At 42.4% G+C, this 25910-nt stretch overlaps 1 protein-coding gene and 1 long non-coding RNA gene across 2 annotated transcripts in view; one reads left to right on the top strand and one right to left on the bottom strand.

The window, feature by feature from the left end:
• Nucleotides 1–25910, bottom strand: part of LOC309366665 — a 190367-nt gene that overhangs the window by 48571 nt on the left and 115886 nt on the right. The gene's annotated exons all lie outside the window — the stretch shown is intronic.
• Nucleotides 10709–25910, top strand: part of CDC42EP3 (CDC42 effector protein 3) — a 60983-nt gene continuing 45781 nt past the window's right edge. The window contains exon 1 of the mRNA XM_081905401.1: nt 10709–10853. The gene's annotated coding sequence lies outside the window, so the exon portion shown is untranslated. The remainder of the gene's footprint in view (nt 10854–25910) is intronic.

Below are 25910 nucleotides of genomic sequence, written 5' to 3'. Positions count from 1 at the left end.
GCCGGCCTGCAATAACCATTGTGTTGGTGTAAGCAATGCAGTTGGCATAAAGATGCTTCCCAAGACATTTGACAGATCACTTTGTTCTGCAGTGTGGACAGAAGTGAGGCGTGTTGAACTGGTTCAAAACCAGCATTTCTGCCTCCATTAACTTGAAGAAGCTTGTCAGTGACTTCAATGGAACAGAAGGCTGCTTTGAACTTAAATTTCTTTTGAACGTTTCTTCCAATAGGGTTAGTAAGCAAAGTGGCTTAATGGCCATTTATTATGTGGGTGGCTGAGTGGGCACAGTCGCCAAAAGACGTCTGGCAGCTGACCCTGTGAGTTAATAACCATTTCTGCAAAGATCAAAGCAGCCTCATCTGTAACCAGCTGTCATTCCTGGTAATTTGCTTTTTCCTGTCTAATGTCCTAACATGTATTAATGATTTATCACTCTTTGAGAGCGGTTACCTCTATTGCTCTCTCTTTAAATGCATGTGCATTTGTATATGTATATATCAGCACAGCTATTGGCTTGTTGTGACTTTAGATTTGTAGGTGAGCAACACACAGTCCTCCTGTCATGCCAGCATGTGACAAAGAGACAGAGCCCAGAAATTGGCTATTATATATGTGTGATGGTGATAGAGCTATGATACTTGGCAAAAGTGCAGACTAGTCTTGAATGGTCAATACTTCCCTGCCTGTGAGGTCCAAGAGAGCATCTGGCTCCCATTGCTATTCTTATGAAATTTTGGGAGAACTTGATTTGAAGTGAGGCAGCATCTGTACATTCAGGGTGTCCAGCTTTAGCTGGGTTGGTTACTAGCAAAATGTAATCCATAATAAATCGGGTACAAAATATATTGCTGTTTTATTCAGTTTTTAAAACCAATTCATTTCAGGATCTGTGCATACAACTGCACATGATGATAAACCCATGTTTCTTGTTTTGACTGAATTTCACCTGGAATGAAAGCTAGTCATTTTTGAAACATCTGGAGATCAGGAGGACACACACAGCTTTCCCTGCTATCTGAGACTGTGTATTCAACAAACATCTGTTATTTCAACTTCCTTGCCTTCCATTGTTTGATCCAGTCTTGCCAATGTGCACTTACCCAAAGTGTTCACCACATTCTAAACCAATCTCATTCTATTTCTTGTGGCTGTTTACAGTGTGATCAGATGGACTGTGCTCAACAGCACTTTTAAAATATCTGTGGCATGTGCTCTATCCTAACTACTCATTCCCTTTTCCTTGACCTGCCCTTTGTGGAGAGTCTGGAATGTTAAACATTTCTTGTGGGTCTGCCCAACCTTGTACTTTATTTAAACTTACTCTCCCATTCCCGTTTTCTGAAGCACCTTTCAAGATTGTCTCTTTTCTAAGTCAGAGAGCTGTGATCATTGATTCATGCAATCTTTGATTTTGCATGTCTCTTCCTTAACAGGAAGCTGTTGAGTGAACTCATTATTGTTGCATGTTTTGGGAATCAATGTGGCATTTTGAAAGCGGCAGGAATTTTATTTCTTGAAAGCAGATGTATTTTGATGGCAGACATGAATGGCTTGTTTATTACAGGAGTGGGAAAATGATGGAATGTACAGAGCTTTCATGTTACATGCGATTTATTTTTGATTGCATTTATATCCCATCTTTCTTCCAAGGAGCTTATTGTGCTGGACATAGTTCTCCTCCTCCAAATTTAATTATCACAACAACCTTGTGGAGGTAGGATAAGCTAAGTGTGAGTGACTGGCCCAAGGTCATCCAGTGAGCTTCATGGCTGAGTGTGGATTTGAACCCTGGTCTCCCAGGTCCTAGTCTTGCACTCTAACCATTACAGTGGTACCTCGGGTTACATACCCTTCAGGTTACAGATGCTTCAGCTTACAGACTCCACTAACTCAGAAATAGTACCTCGGGTTAAGAACTTTGCTTTAGGATGAGAACAGAAATTGCATGGTGGTGGCAGTGGGAGGTTCCATTAGCTAAAGTGGTACCTCAGGTTAAGAACAGTTTCAGGTTAACAACGGACCTCCAGAATGAATTAAGTTCTTAACCCGAGGTACCACTGTATACCACACTGGCTGGTTGTGTGTATGGAGGAGTGTATTGCACCTCATCACCACCACAATGCAGACAGCCTTATTATTTAGTTAAGTGGTCCTATACCTCTTCGTTTAGAAATTCCTAGCAATCATCAAAATCTGGTGGTGTGTGTGTGCAAGCTTCAGGCTTTGCATTTTTCTTATGGGTGCATTCATTGTTTTCTTTACAAATTTATTTTGGGAAAACATCTTACCTGTATTAATAAAGTTTGGAAAATATCCATGTGGCCAACAACATGTGCCAAGAAAAATGGTTTGGCTACTCCTTTCCGCTGCATGCATGCATGTGTGGTACTGGCAAAAAAAATGACCTCTCTGAGCAGCAGGTGTAACCCATGCAATTTAAGAAGACTGCTTGAGTATCGGATGAATTCCTTTTGTATATTTTAAAGCAAAGCAGCAAGAAACTTTCATCATACTTCTGAAACGTATTAGGGATCAGCTCCCCTGATCTCTGTGATAGGTTGGATTCTGTAGCAGTTCTTAGTATGTATATGAGGCTTTAGAGCAGCAGTGGGAAACCTGTGACCCTCTGGATGTTGCTGAGCTACATCTTATTGACCATTGGGCATGCTGGCAGGGACTGGTGAAGTCCATCAACATCTGGAAGCCCACAGGTTCCCCAGCTGGGCTTTAGAACAGGGGACTCCAACTCCCATCAGCCCCAGCGAGCAAGGCCAATGGTCAGGGATTATGGGAGTTCAAGTCCAAAATATTTGGAGGGCACTACGTTGGCGACCCCGCTCTAAAATCTTCAGAGGTTCACACACCTCATCTCAGTAACTAGCAGCGAGTCACCATCCCTTTCTATTTTCAAAGTCAGAAAAAAGCAGCCTCCCAATTGTTTCCTAATCCATGTACCCACAACTGGAAACACTCCTATTCAAATGCTACAAAATACATAGCATTTAATATACAGCATGCCTCAAAATTCTGACTTTTTATCTCTTTGTGAGGAAAAAGTACATGGCTTAGAAAGCTCACTCCTTGCTTTAAGCACCCTTTATAAGAGCTGAGGAGAGGAACTCTACTGGCACACTTTGTGGGAACAGATGGCTGTAAAGCATGTTAAAGACTAACTAATCCGTGATAAGTCCTTTTGAGAATACCCTCTGAGTTTTTTTAAAAATCCTGTTCTCGCTGACAAGATATTTGTTAAAAAATAAACAGCGGGGAGATATAAACAAAACCTGTGCACACATGCTTTTATATTCAATTGCCTCCTTGAACATACATTTTAAAAACAATGACTTGAAAGTGATCTTAAAACTTGGAGTGGTTGCTCTAATCTACATTAATTATTATAGAAACAAAAATGGAAAGTGATTCATTCCTGGTTAATTCACCCAGAGTGAAAATAAAAAAAACATAACAACTCAGCTTGATGCTTTTCCTTGGCCAGCGTCATGCAGTCGCTAGAGTTAGGTTTGGAAAACCAGATGGAAATCTCTGCTTATGCAAACCACGGTTGCTTGCGTAGCCTGGCTGACATCACAGGGTTATAGGCAGGATGAGATAAGGATATTTTGGAACATTCCTTAATAGTAAAAAGAGCAAGTTGCTCCTGAAGGCAGAGTGATTCATATGGCCCTTTTGAACCTGATGTAGTCTCGTTGACTGGAGCCCTTTTCAATGATGAATGCAGGTTTAAGTTTAATTTCTTCTGCAGGGAGGCAATAGTGATGTCAGACAGTAGCCCTTACCTAAAGGCATTTCATAGACTGGGTCCAAACCTGTGGAACTCCCTCATGACTGAAATTAGGCAGGCACCCTCCTTTTTGAACATCAGGTGCACGACAACGACTTTATTATTCCATCTGGTATTTTAAGGTAGTGTTTGGTTTTATGGTGAGTTTTTACTGTTTAATCCTTGGTGTGGTTTATTTTTATGCACTTCACTTAGAAATCCTAATTATTAAATGGTATATAAACACTTTAAATGAATAATAACTCTATCTGGGCACTTCTTGCGTTCTTCTTACTACATCTGGCTGGGTCTGATGGAAGTTGACATTCAACAACATCTGGCGGGCCACGGGTTTGCTTTCTCCGGGAAAGACAACTCTGAGGCAGCTGCTTCAGCTTCTACCTCAGATTCTCCCAGTGGCTGTGTGTACCACAGGACACAGCCATAAAACAGGCCTGCATGACTTAATATTCACCAAGCAATGAATTGTAGCCTGCAAAGTGCTTGATGCGTCTGTTTTTTTCTCAGAAAAGAAGAGGTTTGCTGAGATGCTGGTGGGTCATCAGCACCATCCACAATTGGCAGGTTGTGTTTGGGTTGTCTGCACGCCTGACCTACATCAGTAATGCATTAATGAGGAAATGGAGGAGTATTGCACCACAAATGAAATGCAATGTGGGGGGAGGTGGACATGGATTGTTCGTCTGGGGAAACCCTGAGGACATTTGTATACAAGTAGTACAACTGCTGACAAACATCGCTTGCACATGATGAAAAGGTTGCATTGAGGGTAATAGGACAAATATAAGCTAGGCAAGGGGACTAGTAGGAGCAGCTGGCAAGACAGCTGCATTTCAGAGAGAGGTTTGTGGAGGGAGTGGGGGGTTGGTTGAGTGGATAAGATTTAGATATGGACACAAGCTGAGCCAAACCTCTAAACCGACGTTTCTTTTGAGTAGTATCTAAATGAAAGCCCCTAAACATAGACTCATCTGCTCTTGCCAAGGAAGCACAGGCCACTAAAGAACTAAAACACAGCCTGCATTTCTCAGTGGTGGCTGTGAGCTTTGTAACCAGATGCTGACTGTCTCTTTCTTGTGCCCCAGTGTGAGGCTCAGCATGACACAGAAAGCCCTGGAAACACAGCTGAGTTTTCATATGGCCCTCAGGTGATAAAAAGGACCATTGCCTGTAATGAAGAATACACACCAGATCTCCTGATTTCCAGCCCTTTAAATCAGCAAAGGAGAAATAGGGAAGATACTGGCAGAGGAGAAAGCCAACACAGTAGACCCATTCAAAGGCTGTTCTGCCCTGTGTGGGTAGGTAAGAAAAGACTTCCCTGAAGATAAAGGGCCAGAAATGTTTGAGTCCAACATGGTGGCCATATGGTGTTCTCCCCCTCCCCTTGTCTACCAGAGCATGCAACCGGCAACACAAATTCTTTAAATTCATCTTTCTATACATAAAATACATTCAGATGGAAAGATTATTTGGAAACTTTGGAAACTGTTCTTGTTTTTATAAAGATTATTTACAAGGGAGTAGAGGCTTGCTGACACTGGATAAATTTCTTGGCTTCAATGTTCACATTGTACATGGGCCAGTTTTCTCTCGATGACTTTCCCTCAGGGGGATTTACTTTTGTGTAAATATTCTTAGGATCAGGTGTTTTGTTCAAGTTTGCTTGTTTATTTTACCTGTAGCCAGGTAGGAAAAGAACTTAATTCTATGCAATACAGTTTCAAGTATCAATTGTTTCCTGAACATGTGTTGGTTTATGGTAAAATGGAAAAGTATTTCCTAAGCAGGAATGGAACATCATTTTAAGTGTAAAAACCAGTCTGGTTCAAACATTCCCACTGAAGTATAAATCTGGAAACAAACATATTTGTTGAAGAGAGTTCAGATCTCTCAGGGTTTTAATGTGGCAGGATTTGTCCCCTCAACTGGTAATCAAATAGTGTAATTGACTTCCATTGGTCAGTCAAATGCTTGCTTCAGAGAAAAACTCATTTTTGAAATGGTTTCTTCAACATCTGCAGGCCTCTACCCACCACAGAGTAAAAAGGCTGATAATCCAAATATAGATTTAGTGACGATCCAAAGAGCTAAAACAAAATCAAACTCAACAGTCTAAACAAACTCAGCTTTATATGTTGGCAATGTATGTTCAATGATAATGTTTGGCTTTTTCCTTTTTAACTGTCGCCTCTTAGAAGATAGTTTAGCACTTATCTCCCTCAGTTCAAAGGTGGTTTTAGAGGGTTTGCTGTGGAATTCAAGATACACAGATTTGTTTACAGGTTGAACATATTGCCCTTTCATCTTTTGTGGAATCTACTCTCCTGATGTTTTCTTTACAGTATTATATCAGGGACTTTTAATTGTACCCTTTCGTCTCATTTTTTGCATGGATAATTATTATTATTATTATTTATTATTTATATCCCGCCCATCTGGCTGGGTTTCTCCAGCCACTCTAGGCGATTCCCAACAGAATATTAATAATAATAAAATGTGATAAAACATCAAACATTAAAAACTTCCCTAAACTTTTAGATGTCTTCTAAAAGTCAGGTAGTTTATTTCCTTGACATCTGGTGGGAGGGTGTTCCACAGGGCGGGTGCCACTACCGAGAAGGCCCTCTGCCGGTTCCCTGTAGCTTTACATCTCACAGAGAGGGAACTGCCAGAAGGCCCTCAGTGGTTGTAAAGGCATATGCATGTAAAAAGAAATGGATACTTCTGAGTCTTTTAATATATTTACGTACCTTTGGCATAATGCTTCTTTGAGTGTTTGCCTTGCTTCACCTCATTCCTTTTTAGTGGGATCTATTCACACATTCAGCTGCAAGTCATCGAATGGTAGTGTGTGTACATGCGTGAACTGTCCCAGCATTTCCCTCAGTCCAAACCCATGTACACCATAGTGTGCCTACTACAGCAGTTGTGTGGAGTTCTGGAGCAGTTCTGGAGTGGGCAGAAACCAGGGAGGGTTGAGCAGGAGAATCATTGGTGCTGTGTGTCTCATTCTGATCAGCATTTTAAAGCGGGGATGGGGAACCTCAGATCCAGGGATCTCCCTATTGGACCCCCAGGTCACTTGGCTGGCCATACGACACCCTTTGCCGGTCCTGCTTTGTGTGGCTGGAATGAGACCAGGTTCTCCATCCCTGTTTTAACTCTATAACCTCAGTCTCCTGATTGCAAATATGGCAGCCCTGCATAGGAAGGAATCCACCAAAACATACAGTAGTTGATATACACCATGCATTCTTTGTCAAGTTCTGCATAACTTGAAAAGAAAGGAGGTTGTACAGTGGCAGTGTGTGGTGGTGAGTGTCACTGTTAACTTGATTGTAGGAGAGAGAAAAATAGAATTTATTGTTCCTGGCCTCCTTCCACTTTACTGTTCTTACCTATAAAACATCTATTGTGGCATTTCCTACTTCCTATGGGTCTAGATCATTATTTGATACACAGGAGAATTTCATCTAATAAAATATGAAATAGGAGCTGCCTCAAGGAAGAGAAGAAAGTAATGCCTACAGTCAATCTCAGGCCATTCCTAGCCTTGGACAGCTGTTTCCCTCATGTGAGAAAAGTCAAAAGCAAGTCAAAAAAAGATGTTGAAGTTTATACTGTTGGTCTCCCCTGACACTGAAAGATTCCTCTTAAAGAGATACAGGTAGCGAAATATCAACAAACAGCTCTCCACATGCAAGACGAAAAGGCATGGCATCCATTGACAAATAAGTTTCAGCTCCAAATGTAGTAAAAAGAGTTCCCTACCCTGTGATCAGTCAGCTAGTGACTGGTGCCCACTCGGACTGTTAGGAGCCAACAGTACATGCAAGCATAGCCAATGGCAGGCAGAGCTAACCATTTCCAGTTCCACCCCATCCTCCTGACAACTGCTGCCAGTCAGAGGCAACATGGACCAGTGGTTTGACAAGACAGGTGTTCTTGGTCAGTTACAAGGCAGAACAGGGAACAGGGATTCAGCCTGTTGCGGGTGGTGTAATTCCTGTGGTCTGTGGTGAAGTTTTTCGTAGGGGAACAGTTAGGGCCAGAGGCATCAGCTTGTGAGGGCGATTGGTGGGGGGCTAGTACCGCAAGTGTGAGCATTGTGTCTCCCTCTCTAAGCCAGACAGAAACTTCATGGGCTTTGGGAAGGAGATGCCAGGCTTTTGGGAGAATCCTGGAGTCCTCCTAGCTCTTTCCCCAAGCTGGGCATGCTTTTGGAAGAAGGTGGAAGGACCCTTGGAACTGTCAGATCATCATGCTTCCCTCCCTAAGCCCAGCAAAAGCTCCCTAGGCTTTGGGAAGCAGGCACCAGGGGAACATTTAGATTTTATGTATGCAAATAGTTTTAATTGCATCAATGTTTCATTGTATTTTAATGGTTAATTTTTCTATGTTTTTAGTGGTTCTTGGTTTTGTCTGTAAACTGCCTTGCACAGTGGTACCTCGGGTTAAATACTTAATTTGTTCCGGAGGTCCGTTCTTAACCTGAAACTGTTCTTAACCTGAAGCACCACTTTAGCTAATGGGGCCTCCCGTTGTCGCTGCGCCACCGCCACACAATTTCTGTTCTCTTCCTGAAGCAAAGTTCTTAACCCGAGGTAATATTTCTGGGTTAGCAGAGTATGTAACTTGAAGCGTATGTAACCTGAAGCGTATGTAACCCGAGGTACCACTGTATCAGGGAAAAGGTGGGGTATAAATTAACAACAACAACAATGACAACAGTGCTATTTTTCTAGAAAAGGAGATGTCAGAATAATGGCAATGGCACCCACCTGAGAGGTGCCAGAACTGAGTTCCAGTGAGTTCCAGCTGGGAAAAGCCCTGAATAATAATAATAATAATAATAATAATAATAATAATAATAATATGACTAAGGATACAGCAGTTTCATCTATCTCTTCATAAATATTGAGCAAGCAAGGTTGTACAACTGATGGCACAAACCCTGTGTGCAGGTCTGAGAGTTACACAGAATTCTTCATCAGTCAGAACAGAAATAATCTTAGCAATAATCAGATTGCGAAAACCAATTCTAGATTTGTTTTGTCTCTTGTTCATTTCATAGCACAAACATTCTGCTAAAAGCACTCATTTGTCAGAAAGCATTTTCTAATCCAGAAGCTCAACACATTAACACCACACAAAGATACACTATATTCAGTCTGGCAAACTTTACCAGACAAGTTGGAATGCAATCTGGAAACATTTACTGGATTTTCAAATGCAAATGCCAACCACTGTATTTCATTCAGTAGGGGAAGACTTTAAACCTACTATGTTTGTAAAATGTGCATGTCATAATGTACACGGAAACAAATTAAGATCCTTGCAATAAAATAAGCTGCAGTTAGTATTGGGCTCCTTTGGGAGGGAGGGTGGGATATAAATTTAACAAATAATATTTGTGAGGGGAAAGAGCAGTTACTAAAGCAATTTGGGATTTGAGTCATTGTCTTTTTAAAAAAAAATCAAAGAGAAGTAAAGATGATGGCGCTTTTGCTGCTTAATTTATATTAAAATTTTCTATCCAAGCTGAGGTTGGCATCAGTCCCAATGCTCATGGAGCTCAGATGCTGCAAGTTATGCAGGTCCAGTGAACCATGGTGCAACCTGTGTCAGGTTTGTTTCTTGTGAATGAAGTCTCATCCATTAGCACAAGTGGGGCACTTCCCTACCAAGCTGCCCTCAGCCAGCCCCCACCTGCCAGTCTCCTTAGTTACACTCAGTCCAGTCCATGGAACTAGCTGTCAGCTTCCTCCTCTTTAGTCTCAGTGTTGCCTTTGTAAACTCAGCAGGGATAAAGAAGTGGACAAAGTCAGAATTAATTGGTTCCATTTTTCATTGGCTATCTCCCCCTACTGTTGACCTTCCTGCCTTTTGTTCTACAAGTCTGAATGGGCACCAGCCTCCACCACGAGTGTGTGATGGCCTGGGAATCCGATTCAGAGGCTGAACCGGAGGAATCCCAGCCTGCACAGGAGTCCCCGCCTCCAGGGCTGGCTGAACTGGGGCAGGGCCTTGATTCTGAAGCGCCTGCACCTGTGCCGGATCCTCAGGAACAGGCACCAAGTGAATCCACTCTGGCTCCGGAGGGGGTTGAGGACACAGTGCCTACAGGTGCGCCTCTCCCAGCCCTGTCAGGGGGAGGTGAGTCTCCCCCTGGGTCCAGTAACCCTCCAGCCTCTCCTGAGCTGCAGAGGCTCAGGGCACAGAGGCGGAGGGAACTGGTTTCTCCCAGGAGGAGTGCTCGCCTTAAGGCCAGGAGAGGCGGGTCTCCTGGGGGCCGGGACCGCCCCGGGCCTCAGAGAAGATAAAGGCCAGTCAGCCCTGTCCCAGGTTGCGGGAGCAACGTCATTGAATAGCTGTTTCGGCCAGCACCCAGTCCTATTCCTCCAGAGTTCCTGTCCTTGCCCGGCTCCTCGCTTCGAACCCCGCTTCGCCCGTGAAGGACTGTCTGCTGACCCTCGACTCAGGTCCTGGACCTCGCCCCACGGTAACCTCCCCCCGGGACCAGCACAGAGTGAATCTTGAATGGATCACCAGAGTGAGCCCATAGCGGCGTACCCAGAAAACTGGTTTACCACTAGAGAACCAGATTCCAGTGTGACAACAGCAATAGACCCCAAAATAAGTGGCTGGGCTTGAATGAACTGGCCCTCACTTTATTCATTGGCTTTGGTACAACACTTGGATGCTAATAATAATAATAATAATAATAATAATAATAATAATAATAATGATGATGATGATGATGATCCTATTTAGAATTTATATAACACTTTGGAATGTTCAAAGTGTTTTGTATACATTCTTATCGCAACTTTGTAAGGTAGGTCAGGATTCTTATCCCTATATTGCAGATGGCAACTTCAAGAGAGGTAGCTGTATTAGTCTGCAGCAGCATGAGTAACAGGCCTGACGCACAGTAAAGACTCACACATTTATTATTGTGGCCTAAGTGGACTGGAATACCCTTCATCATCAGATGTACCCTCATCCTGCTCCGCTCCAGTCAATATGAAAAATGGTGCCAGGGGTAAGTCTTCATAACTCATTATCAACTGCTTACTTTTATTGTAGCCATAAAGAGTTACAGGGGCCCTCTGTCTAGCGTGACACCCATGAATTACAGTGTTCTAAACCCAGCTGTGCAGTAACTTATTTGAATAATAATGGTAGTCTCCTTTATACAACAGATATGTAGAGATTTTTGGTCCTGTGTTGACAAATAGATGTGGGTTGAGTCCTAGTGCATTTTACTCAGATTAAAACCATTGTAATTATGGGCCTAATTTAGTCATGGCCATTAATTTCAGTGGGTCTTCTTTGAGTTTGACTAACATTGGGTACAATCCTATGTAGTTTATGTCCCTTCCCTATGTTGCCCCGGTATGTGACTTGCTGCCACTTTTACAGTGCATCTTTTCTTGCTCATATAGCTGCAGACCTTGAGCCCCGGTCAGCAACTAGCTCTATGGGAGGCCCATTTTGAAGAAGAGCTAGCAGGTGGTCTGTCATCTCCCAAAGTGGACTTCCATTCCCACTATAGTTTCTTGTCTCTGGTTTATCAACTGGGGGACCAGCTGACACACTTCAGGGGGGATCAATGTAGCCCTACACCCTCCAATTGTTTGCTTGTTTATTAAATTTATACACCACTCTTCATTCAAAGATCACAGGGTGGTGTACAGTATAAAAGCACAAAATACATGGTATAACACCAACAATACTAACCCTGCCTCCTTTGCCTAGAGTGTTTTTTATTAACAGTCCTGAACAGCTCAGAATCTTACCTTTTAGAGCAGGGCCAACTTCAGCTCTGTAGGATCTACTGCTATATGTATGTGTGTGCTTTCTATAACCTTGAGACCTGCCGATTGGCTCATAGTGTAAAAGACTTATTTAAGAATTCTGAGCCCACTTTAAATGCCTGGCAGAATAGGTCTTCGCCAAAAGATACTTAGCATTGGCCAAACTTTGGGCAGAGGAGGGAGAAAGGTATTCTACAACCAAGTACCATTGCCATGAAAGCACTCTGGCAGGTTGTAGATCCTCTGAACTCATTAAGGGGTGGCATTACCAAGAAGGCCAAGACTAGACTGAAATTCATTTTTTTCATAGACAATGTGGTTGGAACAGTACAAAATATACAAAAGGAGCATGCTCTCTGCTCAGTCTGAATAAGAGAGCAGCCCAGAATGGCATACTCACAGGGTATGTCTATGCCCAAGGTAAATAATTGTAGAACAGTTCAGTCTGATGAGTTGTACTGGTGCCTACAGAAGCCCAAGCCATGACAAATCTGTTAGAACATAGTCCATTGACTTACTTAAGTTCTATTGATGTCAAGGGTAGAAAATAGTTCTGTTCGTTGGTTTCAATTATATATTTAACCATGTGATTAAAGCTATAATCCTATGCACACTTACTTAGGAGCAAGTCCCGATAAGTTTAATGTGATTAATTTCAGAGTAAACATTCATATCAGTGGGATGAGAGGTGCTTAACTTCAGTTGTATTGTGCCTCGTCACACATTAAGGTGCCATTTTTGAGGTAAATGAGCACCTTATATTTTCTGTGTTATCTTAATCTGGGAGACTATGGAGCGCATGTAATGCTGGGGGGGAGGGGGAGAGAATCAGGAAGCTGATGGAGGAAAGAGCATTGAGAATAAAACATTCCTTCTCTACATGTTTTTCCCTAGGCAAAGATGTGTCACATGTTTTGAATGTACTTGTGAATTCTGTCTTGCCTGCTAAGGGACAAAAGCAGAAATCTGTACTCAGCATGCTAGCATCCTCTTGTTATTGGATATGGGGTTAGATATTATTTCTCGGTTTCTAGTCTTTCATTATAATCTACATTCTCATCATGGAAAGAGGTCTGAGAACTTGTGGGTGAGAAAATGGAGTCAGTAAACTCTTGTTTCAAGGCTTTTGAAGTCTTTAGGATTATATGACTATCTCTGTTCATTTCAGTGGTTGGTGAAACAGATTTTTCAGAGGCTGAAAAAATATTCCTGCTTTTCTGATCTCTGATTAGAATGGATTGTGCAGATACTTCATGTTTCCATTCCCAGTTCACCATCAGACCCCAAAATATGTCTGAAATGTGAGGTCTCCGATAGCAGACTAGGCTCTACTTATTCGACACTGAATTTGCTCTTGGAAACAGCAGTTTGAAGGGTACTGAGTGATCATAAAGAACGCCACCATGCTGCACATTCCATGCCTACGCAGGAACTGCAAAATTACATTCTCTTAAGTATTGTTCAGATGTTGGAATCTGTTAATGTCTGCAGATTGCACTATTTGCTTCCAACCTTTAAAAAGTTTTGTTACAATGTAGGCATTGCTTGTTATTATAATTGATCTAGCCCTTAATAGGTTGTTTACAGTATCTCTAATGCATCTTCATAACAATCCTTTAAAGTACCAGCAGGTGGATGTTGTAATGGCTTAGGTAGCCACTGCCTGCTGGAGCTAAGTAGGGTTGAGCCTGGTTAAACAATCCTTTAAAGCAGCTTATTAATATTCTCTCTAACAGAAAGAGAACCCAGGCACTGAGAGTACCATTTGCCCTATAAACACCAGAGTGTTTATAGCTATGGCTGCTATAGCACTTCATCCATAATCATTGTATGACTAAGCTGTTCATATTTTAGTTCATAGCTATTAAAAACTTCTGCTAGGATGCTTCCATATTTAGAATCTTCGACACTGCTGAAACATTGCTTTTCCGGACTTAACTGGAAGCAGCATCAACACAGCAGTTAATATAGTGTTCTGTTATCCAGCAATGTTCATCCCCATGGCTGAGATTATTTTTACAATGTTTACACGTTATAATGGTTACGCAGTCTGCAAAGCCCTCTCTAACTTTAAATAGAACTGATGTCCTTGCCATTTTACCTCTAATTGCTTCCTGTTTGGTGTGGTCACAGTGTTACTGATGTACTGCCCTTTGAATAGTTAGTTCCTGTTCCCTTCAAGCTCCCATATACAGATCACCCTTCTGTAGAAAGTGAAGAAATTCTACACCCAGAACCCATATGTGTGCATACAGTGCTCCAGCACCATGTCACGGACACAGTCAGCTTTGAACTTACATGCATACTGTAGAATGTATTCTCCCTTTCATATTCTGGTTGAGGATGAATGCTAGTACAGAATTTAGAAGTCTACCTCAATTGAGTTTTTTGTTTGTTTTAAAGGGAAAGCAAATTCCCTGTCTTCATGAGAAAAGAATAGAGTCACACATAGTCTGAAGTTCTGGTTTTAAATGTAGAACTCAGACATGATTTTCTAGGGATGCAGAGTAGTGTCGCTTTGACATCTGGCCCAATGGTTGGGAGCCCTCTATACCTAGCACTGGATATAAGAGTGGCAACCAGTTCAATTTACTACCAGAAATGTCAGGAAGGACTGCTTGGGGACTGATGCCCCTTGCTTAATGCTGCTACCAATTTGTCTGCAGTCCTCTGCCCATACCTCCCTCCTTCTTCAAGTGCCTTATTCTACTCCCCCATGGCAAAAAGTTCTACATTCTTTAAAAACCAGAGCAGAATAAATTATGTAAAATATGATAAGCTTGGAAGCAGCCTGTTTCATTCCTTCAAGAGTTTGGGGGTTTTTTTGGGTTGGTTTTTTGTTTTTAATTAAAGAGCACTGAATACCAGACAGACATCTTGAGCTATGAGAAAAGCACATGTCTGGTTATAAAAGTTGGACAGAGAGAGCTACCTCCCACTTCTACATGGGGACAGAAATCTGATATTCAAACTATGTTGGGATCAGAAATATGCCACTGTTACGCCGACTGGCAAAATAGCCACCATATTCAATACATACTCAGCCCAGGAGAAGGAGAAAAATACACAAGTGGACAAAAAAACCAGCATCCCTGGAAAGAGGGCCAGCCCTACCATTTGGTAGGTGGCTGCCTCAGGCGGCAAGTGATGGAGTGGTGAGAGGACAGTGGTGACAGCCTCACCATCTGCTCCTTCTGAGTTCTCCTTGCTGTTTCCATGTATTGCCGGGCAGAGCTGTGTGTGCTACAGCTACTGCATCACCTAAGCTAACTGACTGCCCTCGGGGGTGGTGGAAGATACCAGACCAGTTGACTTCTGTATGTAAAAAGGGGGTTGGTACCATGTTGTCCTTTGCTTCATGCAGCAAAATATCTAGGGCCAACCATGCCCTGGAAACTGCCAGTGCCCACCAAGCAGGGACATGTCCCCTACAAATGAGGGAGCCAATGAACTCAAGATGACAGGGACATGCACACCCAGCACATATCCCTACACACATCCACAGCACACATCCACAGAAGCAACACATGCAGAAATGCAGCCCTGGCTCCATCGATCCCAGTAGCACAACCAGCAATGACCCTGCTATGGCTAGTCCTTACATATGCCTTATAGGTAGGAGTTAGAATTCCTATTTTTCAAGAACTTTTTCAGAGCTCAAGGCACAAAGAGGAGGAGAGAGAGCTCATGCAATGCTGCACCTACAGAGCTCCCTGAGCAGGGGACCAGCAGGAAGCACACACAGCTCTCAAGTGAGAAGGGTTCAAGATCTACCCAGGAAGGAAACAGTTTTGCCTAGCAGCCCAGGGCAAGGACAGACCCAAACTGGAAATGTCTCACTGAATAAGCCATGGGGCTAGGAAGCAGGAGGGTGTGTTTTGCCTCAAGTGGCAAACGGGATGCATAGGCCCTGAATAAGAGTGAAACACCAATGGTAGCTTGGAATTACTGTGGCCTATTCAGATGGAGTGGAGGGAAAATGAAGAAGGAAAAGTTGAAAGATGAATACACTATAGAAACCATAATCTCAGGGTTCCTCCCTTCCCCTTTTATTGGCAAACTGTAGAACAGTCTGGACTTGGCTGAAGAGTTGTTGCTGCAGAGAGAATTCATTATGAGTTTAATAAGAATTCTTCAAATGTTTCAAACCCCAGTGTTAATCTAGCACATCAAGGCTGAGAACTGCATAGCTCGAAGCTGAACATGGAATCCCAGTAAGCAATTCCAGTCCTTTGAGAGCAGCTGGATCAACACATTAGCAATGAATCATCAATTCTGCCTCTGATTTTCTCCCTTATTAATGAAAACATCCATGTCTTTCCAAGTTTAAATAATCTGGGGTCACGTGGTTACTGCTGCGAAACAAACTCTTCTAAGACCTCATTAGAGGAAGACAAATGTATGAATAGACTATTTTTGTCCATTTCATTCCCTGGTCAGCAGCTGCTTTTGCTGGAAAGCCACTTTGGCTGGGGTCGTGGCAGGCTAGGTCTCCAACTCCCTTTCTCCCAAAGATCCTCCTGCCAAGTTCTAGCACTCCAGTGTTCACCTCTCCACCCAATTTTTCATCTCTTGGTTGGCAGCAGGGGGTGGGGACTGCATTTTGCCCACGGGCCTCCAGCTGCTAACCACTATACAGCAGTGCTTGTTCATGCTGATCACGCTCCAGAGTACAGTAGTTGGAGTCATCATTATGAGTTAGAAACACAGTATGAAATCTGTGTTTCTTTCAGTATTCATCTGAAAATTCATAAGCACTTAATGTTGGGTTTATGCTCATTTAGTACCTCCAGCACTGAGAATAAGGGGGTGCTAAAGCACAGCTGTTAATCAGAGTTGGGCTGTGAATGCTCCTGTGGAACAGTGGGAGTTCCTTCTCCCTTGGTACTATGTAGACACCAGACTTGGTAGCTGGTAATAGATGAGGAAGGACTATTGGTGAGAGTCATATAGCTCAGCGGTAGAGCATCTGCTTTGGATGCAGAAAATCCCAGGTTTAATTTCCTCATCTCTAGGTAGGGCTGGGTATGTCTTCAGTTTGGAGCTGTTGTCCAGTAGATGATGCTGGATAGATGGACCAATGGTCTGAGGAAACTTCCAATATTCCTAAGCTTGGCTGAAGCAGTTGCAAGAGAAGCCTATTAATGGTATTTTCCTAATTATAGCTGCTTCTCAAAGGTCGACTGAATCATGACATTTACTAGAATGAATAATAAATAGCTTTATGGTCTTCCCAATCTCATATCTAAGGGATAACTGCTGGGGGAAATACATTGGCCTAAATACACACACACACACACACAACAACAACAACAACAACAACAACAACAACCACCGGGGCTCTTGACAGTTAGAGAAGCAACATGCATAGTGTCCAAATAAAATGTAATTTTTAACAGTTATAAAATAATTTTACAATTATATGATGGGGTGGGCGAAACAGCCCTATGTTTCAATGACTAAAATGAATATGATGACACACATGACATACATGTACAATACACAACTCTGCAAGAGAACTTTTAGGACTCTGAAAAGCTATTGGTAGATCACAATGGAATGAGCTCTCAAACCTGCTACCTTGAAATTATAGTCTCTTGGTGACCTGGTAGCAAGCATGTGCCATTAGGAAAGTACTGCATTGTTCATGTAACACATAACCTGCCCAGGTAATACAATGTAGGAAGCTAAGGCCCTACTATTGTGTATGTGTCATTCCTCCTCCTGGCACCGATAATAGCATCATAAGGCATTTCAGATTGTCTGTTCTACTGGAGTCTGGAGCACGAACCTGTCAGCAAAATTTATTGGAAACTCCACCACATGGAACTCATGGAATTTCCTGTTCCTCTTATGAGTTTTGCTCTCCCGGATTTAAAAACATTGTACTTAAGGTAAAATGGCTTTAGTCAACATAAGTGCTACAGGTAAATTCTACTTCCACACACTCTGGAAAAAATATAGCCTCTTTCAAATATGTAACAGATATAAAAATAAAAAGGCCAAGCAATGTACTTTTAGATGCTGACTCAGTAATTTACTAGCCATTATAGAACATGAAAGAAAAGTTAAATCATAACTGTTGGTGGCAACAGATAAAGGAGCCCCAGTCTGATTGAGAAGGAGAAACATTGGCATTCCTCAGAAGCTAATCAACAATGGTGGAGAAGTTGCCCTGAAAGTCAACTTGCCCACCATCCTATCCACAGCTGCAGGGAAGTCTGAATGTGTTCAAGAGTACACATGCTCATTTTACTATAGCTAGAGGCCACAAAACAGACTGGTGTTCTTTATAAACAGAACGTACAACTGAGAACAAACAACCCCCCACAAAAAAACCTGGACATGTAGGGATTCTCAGTAGACAATTCAGTGTGGAAAGTTTGCACTCAAAGCAAAGCTCTTGAAAAGCACTTCTCTGTGCACATGACCTATTTCCAACTTTAAATGTGTGGTATGACTTAGGCTGCATCAACAAAAGCATAGTGTCCAGATCACAAGAAGTCATAGTTCCACTGTATTCTGAGCTGGTCAGGCTGCATTTGGAGCAATGTGCCCAGTACTAGGTGCTCCGTTTTAAGGAGGACATTGGCATACTGGAGAATGTCCAGAGGACAGTAACCAGGATTGTGAAGGGCATGGAAACCAGATCATATGAAGAGTGGCTGAAAGATATGTTTAGCCTAGGGAGAACAGAAGATTAAGCAGAGACATGATAGTTGGCTTGAAATATCTAAGTGGCTGTCACACATGGCGCAGACTTGTTCTCTGTTCCTTCAGAGAACAGGCTATATCCACTGTGAGTCATACTCAAAGCAGACCCACTGAAAATAATGGACATAGCTAATTTAGAGTCTACTTGGAGTTGAACTTGGATAAAACCTTATGAGTGAAAGTTGTAGGGAAGCATACTTTGGCTAAACATAGGAGAAACTTCCTAATGGCATGAGTTGTTCAATAGTTCAATAGTAGAGCAAGCTGCTTCAGGAAGTGTTAGGCCCTCCTTTGCTGGAGGTATTTAAAAAGAATTGGGACAACCATTTATCAGGGATCCTGCAGTGACCTCCAAGATCTCTTTCAGCTCTACAATTTGATGAACCCAGTCAATTTGAAACTAAAAGGATGCATTCTGTCGCCATTCCTACAAGTATGTCTCTGCAAATGGAATTGCAAGTGTATTAAAGGTTTGCTCCTTTATCCAAAACAATTCAGAAACAGAAAGGTAGCTCTGCAAAGCACAATGGTTCCAGAGCGTGGCCTGAAGGCACAGGATTCAGCAGCCTTGCTCTATCTGGTTAGTGTTTGAACAGAGGCCATGTGGGAACCTGATGTAGGCCACTTTCCATTCTCTCATGAAGACACAGATACAAATGAAATGAATAAATAAATCATGGATGTCCTAGATTTCAGAACACCTTTGCTTTGTGACCCTTTTCTGAACACACACCACACTTCTGGAGTGTTCCTTTGGCAATGTGAACATGCAGCAATTATGACCAATAGCAACACTGTCTTACCTATTAAATTTCCAATTACACTTGTCTGAGCTACTGTATTAGGAACGTGTGAATGACTATGTGACTTGTAAGCATGAAAATTGTCTAACCTTCACCTCACTCTTTAGATTATGCACAGAGAGGAATAAAAGTTCCAATGCTTTCTGAAATAAAGTTCCAGTGCTTTCTGAAATAAAAGGTACAAGAGGTGCTAGATAAGTAAAAAACAATGTTAAAAAAAAACCAGAATCCCAATATCAGGGGATAGTATTCTTTAACCATGTATTTGGTGGTATTTTACAGCTCAGCGGTCCAAATTCACAAAAAGTGAGTATTCCTGACCAATGTAGATATATTACTGGATGCCATGAATCACTGTTTACTGGACATTCTCATGAAATATGATACATTTCTGACTCATTTTTAATTCCCTCGCCAGTATAAGTCATAAAGTAATATGAAACTATAGGCTACAGGTACCCCAAATTGAGTTCAGGGAGGACTATTTTCTGTTTTTAGGGACAATAATGAATTCTTTATTTCACCTCCCTCCCTCCCTCCATGCACGGGCTCCTGTGAGAATGCTATTTAGTTCTCTTCAGAAATTACCCTTCAAGTATTCAACTGAGTTTGGTGAAGGCGCAGAGTGGAAATCAAGTGGCTCTGTCCTACCTGACCTCTGCACATCAAGTGAAGGTTTGAAGGGGTTCCTAAACACATTGAATCCTTCCTTTCAACCTTTGCTGAAGGCCAAGGGAAACAGCCAGTGAGCATCAACATGTTTGGGGAAGGGGTGGGGCCAATGGACACACTTCCCTTCTATGCAGTCACTGAACATGTGGAGGCTAATATCTGAAAAGTCTTTTCTGTTGTCTTGCAGTATCATGGCACAATATTGTTATGGGTTTGTGGGGGGCCATGTTTCCCTAAATTTCTGGGTGCCAGATCCTCCCCATAATTCCTGGATTTAGTAAAAGTTAGAATTAATCTAGGTTTGATTAAACGTTGCCAAACACAGAAACTCTCTGGATTTAATTATGCTAACAAGCTAAGCCAGCTTGGCAGAGCTAGCTGGATAATTGTAGAGTTGGAAGAGACCCTGAGGATCTTCTGGTCCAACCCCCTGCAATGCAGAAATATGCAGCTGTCCATATAGGGGATCAAATGGCTGGCCTGTTACGTATTTAGTGGTCTGTGTTTGCCTGAGCTTGAGTCTGGACTAAGGATTCTGAGCTCCTGTGTTCTGATTTGATACATATTCAATCACATTTCCAGATTTGGGCCTCTGCCATTGGCCCTCGAACTTTGAGTCGTGATTTGCAGTTTGGAAGTTTTGACAGCCAATCACGTGGGGAGTGGGAGTGGCCCAGGCTTTCAGAAATGTATCTAAGCAGTTGCTTTGCCTCTGTTTCCCAGTTATGTAGTTCAATAAAGGTTCTTGCTGTTATCACTGTGTTTTGCCTCTTGGGAACCTACCTACACTTCATGGCCCACCAAAGAAACCATCAGAGGGCAAGACTGCCAGGCAAAGGGGAGTGGAATGGGACCCTTTCTTTGCTGGGTGCTAGTGGGCAGAGGCAAAGGCTAATATTAGGGTTCCAACTCTGAATGCCATGGGCAGGGAGGAAGTCCTTGGAGTTGGTTAGCAGCAAGAAGGAGGAGAGGCAGAACTTCATGAGAGCTGGGGATGACAGGCTGGAACAAAGAGACACACAGGGTGACTGTCTTTTGAGTCCAATGTTGTCCTTAAGGGGGAAGCCAGATCTCATGGAATCTGATTGCTCTGCAATCCCTCCAGCTAGGTGCAGGTTGTGTGTATATATATGTGTGTAAATAAAACCATATATCATAAAGACACCACGGTTTCTGCTGTGCCCAATTTTTGAAGGAAACCTGAACCCTCAGTAAGCACTTGGAACGCTTAGAATCTCACATCACTCAGAGGTGGGTGGCATGTAACAATATTGTTGTGCTCTTTGAGCAGTGAGTACTTCTATTGGAACAGTGCAAGGTTACAAGGGTGCAGGTCTTTTCTTTGTGGAAGAAGGTGGCAGGAGGCTTATAGGTGTTTTGTAATGTTTGCATGTACTTACTGATATACAGGTTGAGCATAGGTGGAGGCACAGTTTAAATATTCCAGCAGCCCAAAGTAGCTATGTTTTGTTTAATTCCGGTTTAGGATTATTGGATTAAATATTCTTAGCAACCATTTTTAATGTGAGAGGAAGTGTGGGATCATGGCTAAGTGTGTACACAGTGAGATGGGAAGCACCACCTCTTAGTCATGAACTTGTTAGGTGGCTTTAGGCAAATCCAGTAGGATTCTCCCTTTCTCTGCTGTCACCAACATCCATTCCACCCAGCTGAAAGCAGGGACTGTCTTGTTTTTATCGAGCTTATGTAAGTCACCCTGAAAGCCTTTTCACCTAGGATAAAAATTCTTTAAATAAATGAATATATTACTGCCTCCACTCCTGCCAGACCAGCAGTCTGGCAATCAGTTATTATTGTGTTTGTTTATTTATTACATTTGCATCTCTCGTTTCTTCAGTCAAACTTAAGGTGGCATGCATGGGGTTACCAGACCGTCTCCTATCCTGTCACTGATCAAGTTTTGTTCATCTTTACCTTTAGACCAGAGTCTTACCTGGCTTCCCTTATGAGGATGTTGTAAGAATTACCAAGGCAATGCATATAAAGAGCTTTGGACATTTGAATTCTGCTGCATTTATTATCACCATCACGGAACTCTTTCAACAGATGAGATTCATCATATGCAGAAAGCCGTATAATTTGGTTGTGATGAGTACCTATCATGCTTTGTACATTTGCTTGTGAATTGTGTAATTGTGCTCTTATCTTAGATGCATGAACATAGCCAGAGAGCACTAGCATCCATCAACAGGAGTCAACATGGATGGAGGAGGGAATTTTACCAGCTCCACTCAGCAGATTAGCAGTTTGTAGGTGATGCCAATTATCACATAGCGACTGATGCAAGAACTTTCACACGTTCACATTGTAAAGAAATAGCCGTTATCATATAGATACTATAATGTATATAACTACTCTTAAGGGTTCATCTTTTTAAAAAGATGATGCAAGAGCAAGTGGATTAAATTAAATAAACTAAATGCAATCTAATTAGCCACCAGATTAACAAAACAACACAAAAATTAGGATGCTCTCATTGGACATGAGATATTATGTGAACCCAAGCAGATTTGTTTACCCAGTCTAGAGAGGACCACAAAGAAGTACTTCATTGACATAATACAATGGTAAGAAGTTTGGGTAGCATCACTGATGCCAAAAAGAAGAGGCATTAACAAAAAAGGAACAAAGAGAAATGGCTGAACATCAAATGGACTGGGGCAGGGAAATAATGAATGAAGATTACAGAAAGGAACAGACAGCTGTACTGGGTGTGATAGTCTCAGCCCTTCAAAATGCAGCCAGCCCACTTGTTATATATGAGAAGAAAAGCTTTCTTGAATCCTTAAGGTTGCCTGTCTTAGAATTAAGTATTAGAATTTCAGGTCCAGCAGATTAACATACCAACTGCAGCAAGATGGAAGTGAGTCAGTCTTCAAGTATTTCTGCACCTAAACAAACAGATTTTACTCAAGAAAGAAAAATATTTTTCACTTCCATTATAAATGGCAGGGATGTGGTGGCTGAGCTCTATCTACATCATAAGCCAGGAATCTGTCATTGGAATGGGACTAGGGTTACTATGCACACTTTTATCTTGGAGCTAGTCCCAGGGTGCTCAGTAGGACTCGCTTCCTAAACATGCATAGGATTGCTCTACGTGAAGTGCAAACAGGGCATCCTTCACCAGCCTGGTGCTCTCCAGATGTTTTGGACTACAACTCCCACCAGGCCTGAGCAGCACAGGCTGACTGGGGTTGATGGGAGTTGTAGTCCGAAATATATGGACAGCACCAGGTTGGTGACGGCTGAACTAGGGTGGAAAACATGGGACCAGATCCAAGTGGTATTTGAGGTCATACATATCAGGCAGGTGTCCATCACTTTTGTACAGACATAAGGTGCATCACATGTAGTCTGGAAAAACAATGAGTAAGGCTCATTGTACCCACATATATTTAAAAGAAACACAAATCCTGAAATATTCCAGGGACATCATAAACCCAAGAGTTCCACTGAACTCACCAATAATCCTTGGCTGTTACATTTATCCTGATGCAGTTACAGCAAACAACATTTTCAAGAACTTCAGAACTCGAGATGCTCAGCATTGCTGAGTCTAAACAAACAGCATTGATTAACATTCTCTTTCTCTCATCTGGGCTATTTTGCTTCAGAGACGTCACTGTTAAAGTTAATAGCTTAGCAGCAAACCACATTTAAGGGAATGCCTGGCATTAACAGTTCCAGGCCCCAAACGAGATGCTTTGTGGTCAATTAAGCAATGCATATTATATCATATAGAGGCATGACTAATACTTGAGGATTAGTGCAAATCCCTTTCACTCACGCGCTTCCTGCTAAAATATGTATTCCTGCCCTACCATACCACTAAGATGGGCATCAGCAAAGACAGGCAGTCTAGGCTGCAAACAACCCTCTGCATACTTACTGAGGAGCAAGTCCAATAGAACTCAGTGCGAGTTACTTCCAGGTAAGGGTTGGCCTTTTAGAGACATCAGATGGTTACAACGGAGATAAGCCTCTTAAGGACACTAGAGGAAAACCCTTTCCAGGCAATCAGCTTAGAGTACAATAAATGCACAGACACTACTCATTTATTGCATGGGATTAAGACATAATGATACTGAGCATTAGTATAGTACTGTTGAGTGTTGAAAATGTTTCACATCCTACCTTAATAATCTTTTAAACGGGCCAGTAAGATAAGTCCATATTTTTATCTTCATATTGCATCTGGTCCAAATGCAGCATCCAGAATGGTTTTTAGTGTTTGTTTCTCAGAACATACCACACTGGCTTCGTTTGTATTGACTTCTGATTCATATAAGAGCAAAATCCCAAGTGCTGCTGGCTATTATTGCTAAACCCCTAAATGGCTTGAGACCAGGTTATCTGAAGGGCCCCCTACTCCCACAGGAACCTGACCATGCATTTCATTCAACACCTGTGGCTCCATCTTTGAAGGTGCATTTGGTGAGGACACCAAAGGGAACCTTCTTGGTAATGCAAGAGATTCTGGAACTTCTTCCTGATAGATATTTGGTTGGCCCCCTTCCTCTTGAGTTTGATGCCAGTTGTTGGGAATCACAGCTGGGGAGAGCACTGTTGTGCTCAGGGTCTGCTTGCAGGTTTTCCACAGGCATCTGGCTGGCCACTGTGAGAACAGACTGCTGGAGAGCATTGATGTTGAGCCTGATGCCGCAGACTTTTCTGATGTTCTTGGCAGGGTTGCAAAAAGAAATCTGCACCTTTAATATGTTTTAAATATGTTTATTTGTGACAAATATGTTTGTGACAAAGTATCTTTAAACTGACCCAGCTTTATGCCTCCTTCTAGCTGCTGTTTTAATTATTTAATTATTCCAGTTTTTATCTCATTGTTTTTATCGTATGTTTGTGTTGGGAGCTTTTTTGAGAATCAAAATGCAAGGTAGGCATTTTCCTAAAATAATTAATTTTTCCTCCCAGGAGCACTGTGGTCACATGCACAGCATTCTTCAAAGCCAGAACTGGATTTAGTGTTTAGAAGGGCTCATTTCTGAGCCTCTAGTTTTAACATTGGTAAAGAGCCTTTCTTAACCTGGCATCACTATTTAGGCTCTCAGTGCATCCGCACCTGGGGTTCTGCTTTAGGATAGACAGAGAAAGGGGGGTGCATGCGCCCGTGTCCACTCTTGGACACAGTACTCAGACACTCTGCTTGAGGAAACCTGAAAGTCTTATTCAAGAAATCAGCACAGTCTCAGCATTACCTCAGAGTACAGGATTAAACTATGACAGAGAAGGTACCTGGCTAAGAAGTAGCTGAGATGTTGCCCCAGCACCTGACACACCTCTCCCACTCCACCTTTAAAGAACAGGGTGGGGCCATTCACCTACATGGTTCTTATCCCCATTGAGAACACTGTGCTCCCAAGTGTGTACTCCTGTGGGAATATGCATGGCTGAGTCTGTCTGCATTGGTGCAGACAGTGGCACCTCCTTGGCAAGAGGACCTGAGTCCAACCCTTGGCCTCTCCTCCTGTCTCTAATTCAGCTGGCCCTGCCAGCTCACCAGCTTCCTTCCTGGCTACCATGGAAACTTTGCTCTCAGAGGTTTGAGTGGAGACTGACCCAGGTGGCTCCTCCTCCCTCTTCTGTGCTGTCCAGCAACAGTGAGGTGGAACCCTCTCCCAAGTCACCACTTCAACTTTCCTGCTTCCAGCCTCTGCCTTCTCCTCCTCTTCCACCTCTGACAGATCCTATTATCCCCCCCCCCATCCCAGTTGATGCCACAGGAACCAAGACAGACAGATAGATATGGGGGTTAACTTGTGTTTTTATATTGTATTTTTATGTTTTGAACTGGCCTGAGATAATGGATGAAGGGTGGTATACAAATTTAATATAAGCAAATAAACAAACAAAAATGTGCAAATGGGTAACTGAGATATTGTAAATGGGTCATTGGCAACAGGTTTCTTGTTGGATTTTCACTGGAAAGGGTAAAGCAGGATTAAATCAGGGAAATAATACCGGCTGGCATTTTCATGCAGATGGTGCAAAAAAATTGCATGCATGAGGAACACTGATCCCACCAGAACACCCATCTAGACATACTGTACTTTT

Source organism: Podarcis melisellensis (assembly GCF_964234715.1).
Source record: "Podarcis melisellensis genome assembly, chromosome: 3".
In the NCBI taxonomy this organism is placed as follows: Eukaryota; Metazoa; Chordata; class Lepidosauria; order Squamata; family Lacertidae; genus Podarcis; species Podarcis melisellensis.
This window is presented reverse-complemented; position numbering and strand designations above follow the sequence as displayed.